Genomic DNA, 13,086 nt, shown 5'->3' with positions numbered 1-13,086 from the left:
TCAAGCTATCGAGGTGGTTCTTCTGTACCCATACCATCAGGGCCAGCTCTTAACACTGCCCTGGCAAAGATGGGGCCAACTCGCCTGAATGCCAAAGCCCAGCAGGGTGGGCTGGCTTTCTCATTCTCACGCCCTGGGCAGGCACTGGCTCCATTGTGCCCATGCCCCTGGGGACAGCTCTTTGGCACTGCCCAGGTGAGGTGAGGGGCCGGCTTTCCCAAGTACTGCAGTCAATTGAGGGGTAGGGATTTGTTACTGTAAAATGGGGAAAAAGAAACTTCCAGCACCTCAAACAATGATCAAAAAGCCTTATTGGGCACCAAATGCAAAGAATATTCTTATGCATGTTCTTATAAATTAACCACCATTCATCACGTATTTACCTTAGGAGCCCGAGAAGCCAGGATAGCAGTTAGCAGGCCTGGGGACATTTCCCATGTGCACCATGGGATGCCATAGGCAGGGAAGACCCTTTAGTTTTGTGTCCCGCTTTTGGGCTCCAACTTGAGCAGTGCTTGGTGTAGTTTTTGCCCTGGAACCTGTCAGGACTCCCACGTTGCTGGTCCTTGTAGGAGACTCCTCTTGAAGTCCACGGGGGTCCTTTGAGTGGAAAACATGCAAATCAGAATCAGGCCTGATGTAATCTTGGAATGAGGGACTGCTCACCCAAATATTAGCTTTTTAGCCCGGAAACTAGGTTTTGATCATGAGATAAAAGAATTCTTCCTTCCCCTCTGAAAGGCACAGTACACCAACAACCAAAGCATCACCATGCGTGCACCCAGGAGAGGATAAATCAACTAATTACTGAAAAGACCTAATTAGGCCTCAGATAGACAGTGTGGGGCTCTGTTTTATTTTTTTAATTTATTTTTTTTTTTTTACCTTAAACATACCAATAGGATAAACACCCCAAATCCAGGGCAACTTGCTAAATGGAAAAAAAAAAAGACAATGTTACTCTCTGGAAATATCACTCATTCAAAGCGGTAATTTAGAAAAATATATCTATTAGAGATAGTTAGAGATCTGTTTTTTGGGGGGTTGGAAATGCAGTCACCGTTGGAGCACAATGCTGCAATTTGTCGACAAGTTAAGTAAATCAAATCACTCACATCCCCCCCCCACCACTTCCTTCAATGGTTCTAAAAGTTAAAGGTAATTTGCAAAGAAAATGCGCAGTTTGAATTGGTTTGTAATATCTGTTAATGATCTCGGGAAAAAAAAAATCCACGCACTCACAGTTTCCTCCCCGAGGGAACTCCAGTGTGCTATTGGGAAAAATTTCCAAAGTCTGAAATGTCATTAGCTAGCTATTTCCTTGAAGTAAAAAGCCCAGGAAAAAAAAATTATAGAAGGTATACAGGTGCACAGGACAATCACTCTGATGAATATCGTCTGTGTTTTTCACACTGTTTCCTATCTAAAAAACACAGCAATTGAAAGTCAGGCTTCTAAATTCCAGAGCTGTGTTTCAGGTAGCTCGGCGTAGTCCTACCTTCTGTTTATTTCATGTGCATGTTGAGTTCTTCCATACATTTATAGCTTGTTGATGTAAAAACAGTAGTGTTAGGAACAATTTTGATTATATTCCTTGTTGCATTTACCTTTCGGAAACACATGGTGTAGCCTAAACACAGGCCTTCAGGTGCTGCCTCCCAAGGTTAGAAACAATAGCCTGCTTCACCCCAGCATCCCGCTTCCAGCCAGGTGCCTGGAGTGGAGGCAGGTACGCCTGTGCAGACTGGAGAGCTGTTCAGGATTAGGTCACAGCACTGTGAAACACTATCCCACGGGGGACCTTTCTCCTTGACCCCCGACTCGGGGTGGGCTTCTACCTGTTTGCATAGGAGGCTTTGTGATTCAACGCTACCACTCTGCAGATGCAGCCCTGGCTGCTGGAGCCAGCTTTTGGGGGGAGGAGCTGGATTTTATTTTCCCCACACTGCAACTTGTTGACATGAACATTACACACATTAAATAAGAAAGTGCTTTGTATGTAGTTTATGTTTATTACTTTTTAATTCCACTTTCCATACTGAAACACAGGAGCCTCTAGTTCTGTATTTTTGTTTAAGTATAACATTCTATTTTACACACACACACACACACACATACACACATACACACACACACACAGTTTTTATTTAAGAGTAATCTTTTTATTAATTCTTTGAGAATTTTATCATATACATACAATATATTTTGATTATATTTGCCCCTACTCTTCCCCCAACTCCTCCCACATTGGCCCACCCTTCCCAACTTCAAGTCCTCTTTTTAATTTTTGTTTTTAATAACCACTGATTGCAATTCGTGCTATTTATGTACCCCTAGGTTTGTTGCCATTCACTGGAGCATGGTAGACCTGCCTGGGATCACACTCTTAAGGGAAACTGACTCTCCTTCCCCTAGCAGCTGTCAACAGTCAATAGCTCCATGCTAGAAAGCAAAGTAGCTTGGTCTTGGACAGGCAACCATGGTGCTGTGAGTTTATGTGTGCAATGGCCCTGGTCCTGTCATGTCCACAAGCACTGTTGGCTTTTCTCACCTCTAACCCTTAAAACCTTCCTTTCCCTCTTTGCAAGTGTTTCATTTGTGGCTGGACACTCCACTGGCTTTGGCTAGCTGTGAGTTTCTGTGTCCTCTGCCTCTCTGTTGTCCTTGTTGTTAATAGGTACTCTTTTCACATTGGATATCTCTCTCTCCCCCTCCTTCTTCTTAATGTATTGCTTCTTAGCGCACTGAAAAGCATCCTCTCCTTCTGCGTCTGGCATGAATCCATTCTTCCTGTTCCCCACCTATTTCACACCCATGTTGAGTGACACCATGAAGCAAGAAGAATCTTTGGAATGTTCAAGTGAGGGATTCGCTGGAGCTCCACATGGGGAGGGTGTGAGAAGCAGGAATGTGGGCCTCAGTGCGTTGATCTGGACCTAACACATCCCATAGCCACACCCACCCATGGCAGGACAAGAAAGATCACATGGCTGATATTCCCAATTGCTTCTATGAAGCAATTGCATCTTCTTTCCCAAAATTACCCACATCCTGTTTTTTGACTCCAGGAATTTGTTTTGCTTTATTTATTCATTTTTTTGAACTTCATATAAGTGCAGCCACACAGCAGATATATAGTTTTTTTTTTTTTTTAAGTTATTTTGCTGTAGTACAGAATTAAACATGGGATAGGTCTTCTGTGTTTGGCTTTCTTCTCTCAATATTATGTTGGCTATAATTGTAGTATATTTTCTTCATAAAATACCACATACTGCACAGTGTGTCCTTCTTCCCCTTTATGAATATTTTGATGGTTTTGAGTTCTAGATGATTTCAGGGAGCTCGGCTGTGCGTTTTCCTGAGCGCGTCTTGCTGAGTGTGCGCACGCTTTATGCTTAGTCTGTATTTACACTGGATGGGAAATCGCTAAATTGCAGGGCAGAACTGCTCGATGTTAATATATGATGCTGAATATGAGTACCTTTCCAAGGAGACTGTGTCGGTCTGGAGCAGTGAATGTAGCTGCTCCCTCCCCAGCCCAGCTCATGCTTGCTAGTCATTCTGGTGACACACAGTCGACTGGCATTGTGAACTTAGTTCAATTTCCTGATTCCTTCTTCTAGATAGGGTTTCTTTGTGTAGCTTTGGCTATACTAGAACTTGCTCTGTAGACCGACTCACAGAGATCAGCCTGCCTCTACCTCCCGAGTGCTGGGATTAAAGGTGTGCACCACCACAGATAGGCAATATCCTAGATTCTTAAAAGAACTGGACATATTTTTTTTTTTTTTTTTTTTTTTTTTTGGTTTTTCGAGACAGGGTTTCTCTGTGGCTTTGGAGCCTGTCCTGGAACTAGCTCTGTAGACCAGGCTGGTCTCGAACTCACAGAGATCCGCCTGCCTCTGCCTCCCGAGTGCTGGGATTAAAGGCGCGCGCCACCATCGCCCGGCAGAACTGGACATATTTTTTAGGTATTTTGGGCATTTGAGTATTCCCTTTTATGGACATTCTTCTCGAGTTGCCTGCTTGGTGTGTGTGTGTGTGTGTGTGTGTGTGCATGTGGTAGCTAGAGGAGAACATCGGGTGTCTGTTTCTATTCATGTCTGCCTTGTTCCCTTGAGAAAGGGTGTCTCACCAAACCTCAAGCTCACTGTTTTGGTTTGGTTGTGTGGTCATGTCTCCGGGAACAACCTGACTTAGCTCCTGCTGTACTGAGGCATGGAAGATAGTGCTCAGCTTTTATGTCAATGGGTGCTGGGGATTCAAATTCAGTTTTTATGCTTGTGGGGCAAGCACTCTTACCTACCGAGCCACTGCTTCAACACAGACTGCTTATTTTCATAATCTTTTCTTGCTGATTTGTAGGAGATATGCATACATTTTATATATGAATCTTTTATGGGTTCAAGTGTTGGGAACGTTACCAGTCTTCTGTACTTGACTTATCATTTTCTTTGTGGTTTCTGTGGATGGTTAATTTCTTTCTGGTTGGCACTTTCGTTATCTCGAGAGAGCTTTTCTTATCCCAAGGCCATGAAAACACCCTAATGGCATTTTCCAGTAAGTTTGCTGTTTCATGTTTTATATTTAAATCCACAGTCTACATGACCCTCGTTTTCCCCCTCTGCCGCCATTCTTTCCCGCCTCTTCGTTCTCCCTTTTTTTCTCCCATCATTTTTTTCTCTTCTTATAACCGAGATTGAACCCAAGGGTTCTGTGACTGCCAAAATGTTCTATACCACACAATTGTATTCCTGGCCCATGACACCAGTCAAGTTGACTTCTGTTATCAGTATCTGCTTATGCGCCATTCCCTGGGAAGACCTTTCCCCAGCGCTTCATGTCGACCTCTTTACCCTAAGTGAAACCCTCCTTTTGTGCACAGTGATATGCCCTTTTCTCTTCCTTCCACCAGCGTGACAAATTATTCGGTGGGTTTCCCTCATATTTTTAAATTCCATGACAATTTTATGCTCATAGACAATGACTTGTCATTTTTATGCCCCATTCCAGCCCCTCTCCTGCTAGAACTTATCTTGTATTCAACACAGTCATCGCCTCTCTCATATTCTTTTTTTCCGATGGACTTTCGAATGCTAACCCGTCTGGTATTTTGGACTGAACCCAACCTGGCTGTGGCGTTTTCCTTTACATACTGTTGCACGTGTTGCATGAGGATTCGTGCAATATGTACTTTGGTGATGACGCTTGTGAATGAAGTGTTCCTGCCACTTGCCATAAGGTTCTCCTCCACTGTGTCATCAGGTTTAGCTCGTAAACCGCGAGATGGATTTCTCTCAGATTGCATTCACAGGGAACCCCCTGAGAAGGTTGGTAATCTAACAGAGCGATTAAACCTGTCTGCAGTGGCCTGAACACTCACCATAGCCTCCTCTTCCTTTCCGTCTCCTGTGTGTGTTAGCTTAGACTTGAAACGGGAAGCTCTGGCTTTGCGTAAGATTTGCATAGAAAAGTAAATAGGGGGCTGAAGAGACTGCTCAGCAGTTAAGAGCGTTGACTGCTCTTCCAGAGGACCCAGGTTCCGGTCCTAGCGTCCACATGGCGGCTCACAACTGTCTGTAACACCATTGCCAAGGGATCCGACACACTCATACAGACATGCTTGTAGGTAAAACACCAATGCACACAAAATAAAAATGAATAAATTTAAAAAGTAAATGGAATTGGACTGTTGGCTGAGTTTCTGAACGGCACTCAACAGTATATTCATGTAGCCTAGGTTGGAATTAGTTACTCCATTTTGATTTTGGAAGCCACGATCAATGGCCATTTGGGTTTAAAAGAAAACCTATGACAGAAAAAGCCTCCTGGGACAAGTGATGATACTCAACTAAAGCCCGTGGTCCTCAGGGTGAGTCTTCAAAGTTGGCTTTAACTCTGGCTTTTGACCCCCTCAGGCATTGCTCCTGAGAGAGATTTCTTATTTTTAAAACCTGCTCCAGTCCTATGGCACGCGCTCCCGGTTCTCACCTGCTCTCTTCCTAGGCCAACCCTGTTTTCACCGACAGCCTGGCCTCTGAACTGAACAGTTGACCGTCTCAGCCCCTTGCTGCCAGCTGTGAGGTGGCTTGTATAGTTTCACAGTGCGAATGTAGGCTTGGCACAGGCTCACCTGTGACCTGTTATTGCAGTCTGTGTGGGCTGCTTCCCCACGGACCTTAGATGGGGTGATCTGTTGTTCTGTGCTGCTGAGGATGAAACTTGGGACTTTCTGCCTGGCAGGCAAGTGTTTGACCTCTAAGCTACACTCTTGGCCCTGGCCTGGGTAATTAATAAACAAAAGAAATGTATTGCTCATAGTTCTGGGAGAGGGAGAAGCTCAAGATTAAGGTGCCAACAGCAACAGTGTCCCGTTTGGACTGTAGAAATGGTGTCTTGTGGTGGAATTCTTGCATGGTGGAAGGTGCAGGGAGCCAGTTTGTGCCTTGTTGTAAAATGAGGGCACGATTCTCCTTCGTGAAGGTAGAGGGCCCATGATGTCATCACCACCCAAAGGCCACACCTCTTAATAACATCACACTCACTACTGGCAAAAGCAGTATCCTAATTAATTCCCATTCCCAACTCACACAACCTAGAGTAACCTGGGAAGAGGGAACATTAACTGAAGTCTTGCTGCAATCCCATTGGCCTGTGACCATATCTGTGAGGGATTATTTCAATTGATTGCTGTGGGAGGGACCAGCGCACCGTGCCCGCCCCATCCCTAGGCAGGTGGACCTTGGCTATATAAACAAGCCAGAGCATGACAGTGAGCCCTGCACGCAGCATTCTTCTGTAGTTGCTGCTTCTGCTCCTGCCCTGGCTTTCCTCAGCGATGGACTGTGACCTGTATGTGTGAGGTGAGATAAAAACCTCTCCTCCCCTTGGCTGCTTTTGATCGTGGTGTTAATTATAGCAACAGAAAGCAAACTTCAAAAATCACCTCATGCTTTTCAACAAGAGGTAAACAAGAGTTGGTCCATTTTCCTTCTAAGAGTGAGCAGTTGAACGCCTGAGGAAGGATGGATTAGCATTCAGATGTCCCACTCATAGCCCAGGCTACCCTACTCATAGCCCAGGCTACCCTACTCATAGCCTAGGCTACAAGTGACAATAGACCGACTCTGTCCTAGGATAAAGCGGGACCCGGAGAAGATACCAGTCTTCAAACTATAGCATCTGGCTGGGGCTTCTCTTTGCAACTTGCTTTCTCGGCTCCTCTTGTCTTTGACGGATCACTCGCTCACTTAGTGGGGCTAGCTCTGTCTGCGCACCAGAGTTCTGGGTGTCTCAGCTTCTGCCTGTGCTGGTCTTTCTGCGTGAAACATCCATGTGTTTCTCTCGGGTAATCTACTCTTTAATAATAAGCTCAGGCTAGAATACCTTGACCCCATCGAGCCGGGGCGGCTGGCTCTTGTTTCTGCCCATGTTTTTGTCTGTAGGAGTAAATGGTTATGGAGCTGTGTGCGCGGAGCTCAGGCCCGGGGGAATCTGTGGGAATCTGTAACTTCGTGCCTGTGTGTGTGTGTGTGTGGGGGGGTAGGTGCTCAGCTAGCATTTGTAGAGACACAGAGCACAAACAATAGCAACCAGCTGAGGGCTCTGAGTTTCATTTTGTTTCTTTTTTAGAAGAGGCAGATGTGAGGAAGAGGTCAGAGTGGCAGAGTCTCTCCGTGGAGGCTTGAGGCCAAGGCTGGGGAAATCTGTGGCTCCGTGCTCTTCCTGTGTCGTGGAGCGCTGTCCAGCGATTAAAGTCCTCTTGTGACGGAGGCCACCTTGTATGGAATAGATTAGCAACAGGGATCTGCTGTGAAGGTAGATTTCTCCAGAGCAATTTAAAAATTCAAACAAAAAAAATCCTGCTTAAAAGGCAAATTGAGCCAGATCCTGCCCCTGTCTCTTATTAATAAAAGAGTTTACACAGAAACTCTTTAAGAGGGTGCGTGAGGGATTCACAAGGATCATTAAAGTCTACTAGACATTCACTTTCACTGTGTAAAATTGGCTGTGTCCTCAAGATGGTATCACATAGAAATGAGCTTTTTGGAGCTCTTCTCTGTGAATGGGTCCTGGCTGCACAGTGGGGCCATTCATTTTATTTGGCCCATTTATTGCGAGTACATTCTAAATTTGGCCTTAATTATTTTTCCTTTCACAAAAAAATATTTTGTGGGATCTTTTTGAACCCTGACTACTTCCTTCTTGCCCCCTCAAAACAGAAGCCAGGAGTGTTATTTTTGTTCTCTTCTAATTAAAATAATTGCTCGGGTTCCTTTTAACTAGCTTCATGCAGTTATTAGCCTAATACGTGGATGGGTGCCATGGGGTGCTTGAGGAGTGAAATGAAAAGTGATCACGCAGCTTCACATGAGAAAGAGTCGTCCGTGGTGCCAGGGAGAATGGTTTCCTTTCAGCCCGCCTTTCAGAAGGGCCTTTTCGTCAACCTTCCCTCCCACACCCACACGGAAGACTATTGAGCGAAAGAATGGTTCTGTCTCTTTCTGAAGGTGTACAGCCAGCACAGTCCGATCTGAAGAGGACCACTTGATATGCTGAGCATGGCACAAAGACCTGGGCCTGGCTTTCATCTCTACCCCTGCTTTGTCTTTCAGAATAACTGCCGTGGAAGGACGGTCCCCTTGCCAACTGGCACTTATCAAAGGACGTTGAGGGAGAGGGACAGAGTGCCTAGATATGAGTGTTCATCAAGCCTTATGAAGACTTTTCTCCAACAGGAAGTGCTCGGATGAAGAAATGATGCATCCGATAGAATTTTTCCTCCAAGTTGGTACTGGTCCAGGGGTTGGCAAGAAGGGTCCCTGGGATGTGTCTTTCCCATTGCTGATTCCAATTAATAAAGTTCTGTTAGATCTAGACCTGCCCGTTGTTTTCTGTATTGTTTATGGGGCTTGTGCAGACAGCACCAAGTGGCTATGGTAGAGACTGTATGGCCTAAGAAACGTAGTGGCTCTTTACAGAAAAAGTTTTGGCTCCTAATATCAGTCATTTTAGTTCGGTATCTATTAAACACAGCTGAAGAAATAGATGTGTCAGGATTTTTGTCTCTTTGTCCTTTGTTGTTTTTCTGGAGATGGTATTCTGGACTGAGCACACGCTAAGCACTGTTCTGTTTCTGTGCTACCTGCTTCTCATACGTATTTTTATAAAGGTATTCACTAAAATAAAATGCTCCCAAACCTTGGCGACTCAGTAATTTTATGAGTAGAAGTGGCATGGAGAAAGAAGGAAGCAAAAATTTAGGGCAAGAAGTGAATTTAGAGAGAAGGTCCTGCCATGGTTAGTCAGCTCTGTGACAGACACAGATAACACCAGGCATTTGCTCTGTCTGTAACCCAAGGCGAGCTGGACATGACAGGAACTTGTGGATGGGTGGCATCTTTATAAAGATGTCAGTGCTCTAAGGTCAGTACTGTACAGCTATGCTTCTAGGCCAAGCAGTAGCTATCCTTGCCGAGTGTGGTGGTGTACCTCTGAAACCCCAGCGTTTCGGATGCTGAGGTGCCAGGGTACCAAGCCGTTGGCCAGCTTAAGCTATTGTATTGGTGGTTGACGTTATCTATAAAGATAAAATCATGCTATCCTCTCTGTCATCTGAGGGATAAGGTTGCAGCAGGATTGGCCAGTCATAGACTGAAAACTCCCAAACCACAAACCTTCCTTCCCTCTTTTAAAGTTGACTATCTCAAGTTCTTTGCCACAGTAGCAAATGCTGGCCCAATGCATTGCCATTGAGAAAAATGTTGTCCCGACACCTTGTTCATTGTGTGTGTGTTAAAGCCAAAGGAGGAAAGAGAAAGAACATTGGAATGTGGGGAGCTGATCACTGTAGCTACGAACGGATGGAGACAACATAGGCTTGGGAGGCTGAAAATACACGGCCCAGGGGAATCTTTCCAAGAGAAATGATCCAGCTGCGCCGCTCAATAAACACCTGTTAAACACGGCTGTGCCAGAGGTAGGTGCTCCCAGCTGTGCGGCTATACACATTTGGTTACACGCCTCTGTCTTGCCAGCTTGGAAACAGTAGTAAAGTACTCAGAAAAAAAAAAAAAACTCCACTAAAGTGTGTACTTTATACTTTCCTTGTGTTGGTAGAAGACAGGTGTGTAAATGATAGCTTCTGTTTTTGGTATTTGTCCTTTGATTTCCCTCATGTTCGGTGTGATTGTCTGCCTGTTCTTTGCAGAACCTACCTCAAAGTTACATGAGTCTCTGAAACAAAGGAACCGACAAAATTGCCTGATGGAAAAATTACACGCGTGTCACCTCTGAGGGCTGTAGCAGAAAGTTCTACCCTGCTCCCCCATTGGCTCTTCTCCCCACCTATGTAGGCAGGCACAGCTCCACAGCCTGTACACATTTGTTGATGTGCTATATTGCTTCCTAGACACGCCCAGGACATAAGACACATTGCCCATTGGAGGTATGCAGGTTGCTTCACACATTGAAAGCATATTCAAAGTCACACCTAGTGTTGTGGCAGATAGTACTCACCCCTCCGCAGGGAACTGGGGTATGTTCATCAGCTCGCGTAAGTCCCTCTTAGCACAGTGTATTCCCTTCCATCTTGATTACTTTCTTTACTGCTATTGTAAAATATCATGACCAAAGGCAACTTAGAAAGCATTTAATTTGGGACTCATGGTTCCAGAGAGTAGTAGAGTCTATGACCATTGTTGCTAGGAGTGTGTCAGCAGGCAGATAGGCATGGTGCTGCCACAGTAGCTGAAAGCTCAATCTGATCCTCAAGCACCAGGCAGGGAGAGCTAATTGTGAGTGGAGTGGGTTTTTGAAACCCCAGGGCTTATCTCCAGTGACACACTTCCCAAGAAGCCATGACTCCTAACCCTTCAAAACAATTCTACCAACTTGTGACCAAATATCCAAACTTATGATCTTATAGGGGTCATTCTCATTTAGACCACCACACTCTGTTTACTTCCTAATTGTGTCCACCTTGACATTCTAATTTTGCCCCATTGGAAATGTTTTTCAGGATGGAAATAAACTTCTTGACACAGTATAAATGCCACTACTGAAGATGCATGTTTTTTAAAAGGCATACATTTTTCTTGGTGTATCAGCCTCTTTTTTTACAATTCCTCCCTGTAAACTCGGAGAATTCTTGTATCATGACTCCTATCATCATGCCCATTGTTAGCATGTGCACTGGTCCTCCTGATTTAGTTTGAGTTACCAGAAAGAGAGAACTTGAGGAAAATCTCATGTGCTGCCTCTCCAATGGAGAAGTTGGTCCCAGAGTAGGAAGGGTTTGGGGCATAGTGGTTGTGGCTGGAAGAAGAGGAGCAAACAAAGGGTGTTTTATTGATGCGGCCCCGACCTGGCATGGGGGCATAACTGTCTTAGTTTTCTGTTACTGTAATAAACATGTGTGATAATCAACTTAAAAAGAGAAGAATATTCATGTTGGGTGATGATTTCATTCCAGGATCTCCTGAACCTCATCAATTTGGGCCTGTGGAGAGGCAGCAGAGCATGGTGGGAGTGTGTGGCAGAGCAGAGCCCTTGCCTCATAGCCAAGATGCTAAGGGGAAGAAAGGAAGGGTGCTGGAGTCTCACAACTCCCAACCTCTTTCAAGGTCACATCCTTAAAGATGTACCGATTTTCCACTAGGTCCATCTCCTAAGTTTTCAATAGTGCCACCCTAAGCGTCAAGCCTATGATACACAAGCCTTTGGAGGCCACTAAGCTTCAGCCTCAGCAGTAACTGGCTGCTGGATCATTTGTCACTGGCCCCTGGAATGAGAGGAACTGACGCCACAGGGCAAAGACTTTGAAGAAATGATGGAGGGAGCCTGAGACTGTGCTAGATTTCCTGGATGGGTGGTATTTACCAACCCCAGTGTCCACATGGGAGGGAGATAAGGCTTGTGGGACACCCAGTGGGGAGGGAGGACAGGATGGCCAAGGAAACAGAATCATGTGATCCTGGCAATCTGATGTAGCCATCAACAGCTGGGGTTCCCTGGAAGCTTGTTGGGGGACACTGTTGATACCCTGCTTCAACAAGAAGGACATGAATTTCAGAACCCGGGCCCCTAGAACTGCAAAAGGACACATTTTCTCGTGTTTTATTTTTATTTATTTTTAGTTTTCTTTTTAGACAGCTGTCAATCTATAACCCTGGAAGACCTGGAACTCACTATGTAACTGTGTGCCCCAGCCTAGCCTCAAACTCCTGACAATCCTTCTGCCTCAGCCTCTTGAATGTTTGGATCCCAGGTATTTGTCAACCACACTGGCTTGTTTTAATGGCAGTGTTAGAAGACCACTCCTCCAGGGCATAAACTGACTCATCTAGATTGATGGAGTTTGGGGTGGGAAGACTTTATCTGTCAGTCCCAATAGTTCTCCTCAATTCATGGAACATGATTTCCTCTTCTTCCTAGGGATTAAGTGAAACTGGACATGGACTTTGATGGTGGTGGAGTCTCATATTCTGGTGACACAAAGGAGCCAAATAGGAGGGGAGGGGCCAGTCATGGAATCCAAGGAGAGATTCTGTTCTGTGTCTTCTGTGAAATCCATTGCTGGGCAGAAAGTGATCAATCATTCTAAGCACCGTGGTGAATTTGGCATTGGGCTGATGTGGGAAGTCTGTCTGTGTTGCATTTATTGGTTAATAAATAAAGAAACTGCTTGGGCCTATGACAGGGCAGGTTAGAGGTAGGAGAGAAAACTAAACTGAATGTTCGGAGAAAGAAGGTGGAGTCAGAGAGATGCCATGTAGCTGCTGAAGGGGACAGAAGTCCGGAATTTTACCGGTAGGCCACAGCCACGTGGTAATACATAGAATAATAGAAATGGGTTAATTTAAGATGTAAGAGCTAGTTAGAAATATGCTTAAGCTATCGGCCAAACAGTATTGTAATTAATATAGTTTCTGTGTGATTATTTCAGGTCTAGGTTGCCGGGAACAAACAAACAGCCTCCGCCTACACTGGGCAGGCAGTGTTGATGGGAGTCTTAACTCTTCAGTGACTTTGTTCTTCACCACAACAGTGTTGGCATACATGTCAGGCCATCTTTGTTGCCAGATT

The 13,086-nt window shown here is 45.1% G+C and overlaps 1 long non-coding RNA gene across 1 annotated transcript in view; it reads left to right on the top strand.

The window, feature by feature from the left end:
• Nucleotides 1-8,877, top strand: part of LOC130890495 (uncharacterized) — a 45,543-nt gene extending 36,666 nt beyond the window's left edge. The window contains exon 4 of the long non-coding RNA XR_009058756.1: nt 8,616-8,877. This is a non-coding gene — a long non-coding RNA (uncharacterized LOC130890495). The remainder of the gene's footprint in view (nt 1-8,615) is intronic.
• The last annotated feature ends 4,209 nt before the right edge of the window (nt 8,878-13,086 follow it).

The sequence above is a fragment of the Chionomys nivalis genome, chromosome 19 (assembly GCF_950005125.1).
Source record: "Chionomys nivalis chromosome 19, mChiNiv1.1, whole genome shotgun sequence".
Lineage (NCBI taxonomy): Eukaryota > Metazoa > Chordata > Mammalia > Rodentia > Cricetidae > Chionomys > Chionomys nivalis.
The sequence above is the reverse complement of the archived record's forward strand: the minus strand, read 5'-3'. Positions and strand labels throughout refer to the sequence as shown.